Raw genomic sequence first — 2,759 nt, forward strand, 5'->3', positions numbered from 1 at the left:
TTTGCATTCGAACAAAGGAAAACGAAATACACTTAATATTAATGGAACGCAGCAATACTTACAAAATTACCAATAAAACAGTTTGAAAAGTAATTAAGTCCTTGCCAAAGTAGCGCTGAGTGGACAAAGCAAAACAGAGTCCTTAGTGTTTACCACAAAAAAGTTTTCTCCAACAATCCGAAATTTATTGAATAAAGTTATACAGATTTTTGCATTTCCACTCGTTTTATTAAACTTCATTCGCTATTTGCGTAATCATTTTCAGGTTTTTTTTTCTGAACAATCACTCACTCACTCACTCGCCGGGTCGGAGTCAAATTGCTCGGCCGACAATTGGCGGCGTTTTGTTGTAAAAATTGCGCCTGCAATTTATGATTGCAGGCATAACAATAAAAAGTTTTTCTCCAATTGCATTGTCAGCAATAGAAAAGGGATATGCAGAGGAAAGTGTGCAAAAGTGTGTTTGTGTGTGTGTGGGGCTGTGTGCGGGAATATGTTTTTGGCTATGCTTGCATGGTTATGGTAAGTGCAAAGTGGCACTTGCGTGAAGTTAATGGATGCTGACGCTGACGTCTGTCTGCTGCTGCCGTTGTTGCTGATGGCGCAAAAAACTCTTTTGGTGAATCATCAGTTGAAGTAGAAGTTTAGTTTGCCTGTAAAGTGCATGCGTGCCTTCGAGTATTTGAATACAGTCGAGGGTGATTCAATATGGTTGAAGCTATTTACAGAGAGTTTTCTAACTATTTGCTGATTTTTGCAAAACAAAACCGAACATTCGTGTCTACTGGTGTAAATGTAAGTAGGTATGTAGTTAGTAGTGTACTGTAGTCGACCGCAGATGAGATTTGATCAGTACATTAAATTAAACTAATTGGCAAACAGCATTTATGTGCTTAGAATTTCCCGTTGAAGCTTCAGTGAAAAGCCTTGAAAGCCTGACTTTTAAGATCGAACATAAATCGTCCAAATAAGTTCGGCAAAAATTGTCATTGTAGGTAGTATTTTCAAAGGAAAAGGAAATCGTCCTGCTTCGGCTTCCATAGTTTAATAAAATAATACTTGCTCACCCTATGGAAGTGAGGGGTCTACTCTGTATTGCGATGCGAAGAGCCAAATATTCGGATTTAAATATTTGGCCTTTTAAATGTGTATTACTCCGTGTCGCCTTTCGAATCGCATTGAGTTTCGAATCCCAGTACAGAGTAGACCCGCAGATATATGGACGTCAGTCTGAATAGAAAGCTAGTCCAGCGGCGCAAAAGAGAAGCAAAGTAGACTACAATAGCCTTATACGTCAAAATGTCCGCCGTGGAGAAAAAAATTTGACTTGAAGCCCAACATTGTTTACTGGATGTATTCAGGGGTCGCAAGTTCCAGGCATCAACATCTGATGGCCGTACCTGTATAAACATATCTTCAAGGCAAATGGTAACCAAGGTTCAGAAGGTGGTGTGCATGATGATCAACGCCGAAAATAGCGCTAGAAGACGGCTTTAACTTTTTACCTGTAGACCGATGTGGGCAGCTGCAGGCCAGATGGTAATGCGATAAGATTAAACGCGTTTGATAAATTTAAATGATCTAAAGTTCGGACAATACAGAGTTTTGGAAAATTTAGGTCCACAGTGTAATATCGACGTTTTCTCTGCTCTGCTTCACACACAAATACCCTGTAGAAGCGTATGTAGAAGACCTAAATCTGAATCATGATTCTGTGGCGGAGTACATTGATAGATGCAAACAAGAAAGGTGGCCGATTGACGGTTAACAGTGGCCACTGGCGTCTCTTCGAAAATCACTTTGTTGTACCCGAGATCTGAAGAGTGAAGTCGTGCTTTTTTGGCCCTCTTCTCAAAATTCGCCGATTATCCAAAATACAAGTACATCATATGTCACAGATAATAATATATAGACACCAGTCAGTTCAGAAAACGCCCTACATCAGCATATTTTCATTACGTTTTCAGTTCACATAGCGCGTTGTTCAACCAAATTCTGGCATAGGGTGTTTTTCAATAAAATTCTGCCGTTTTCGAACTGGCTGTCGAGATAGGTCGATCTTCCACTCAGATGTCAACATTTGAAGATTCCCGTCAAGTAAAGATAGTTGTTTTCTTTTTGGTTGTTGTTCTTTCCGACAGGGTTAGTATACGATGTATTTTGGTATGATTTTCCATCATCCTTTGTCAATTTTGATTTAGAGAGAAACCAATTTTGGCGATGTGTCATCTTCCGTGTAATTTCTCGTTCTTGAACACTGAGGATGACACATCGCCCAAACCAGTTTGTCTTCAAACCAAATTTGACAAGGGATGACGGAAACTCGTTCCAAAATACGTCATAGCCAATTTTTTAAGAAAGCGATCCTAAAAGCCTTCCCTATCATGTGGCTACTTGCATTGCCCCTGCAAGCACCATCGACTAACTTAAAGTATGCAAGGTCTTTGTCTGGTTTTGTATGCTCACTAAACCCATCACGAAATATTTACCTTAAACTAATGCATTCCAATTACACATAAAGTGTTCACAGCTTAAACAAATATAAAAGCATATTGGACATTACCGAGATTACCACCTAAGGGGCGAAGGCTAAGTGATTAGCATCATTTCCGTTGCCGACAGCACTAACGCCATCATCATTATAATTTAACACCCTGAATGTCTCAGGTTCAGCGTCAAGCCTGAAATGTCAAACTACCTCGCCATGCTGCAGCAACTTCAGAACAGCAAGACGGCGAAGCTGTGAGTCTTTCTCTGTC

This window comes from Rhagoletis pomonella, unplaced genomic scaffold (genome assembly GCF_013731165.1).
Source record: "Rhagoletis pomonella isolate Grant_MI unplaced genomic scaffold, Rhpom_1.0 Rhpom_scaffold_00006, whole genome shotgun sequence".
NCBI classification, from domain to species: Eukaryota; Metazoa; Arthropoda; class Insecta; order Diptera; family Tephritidae; genus Rhagoletis; species Rhagoletis pomonella.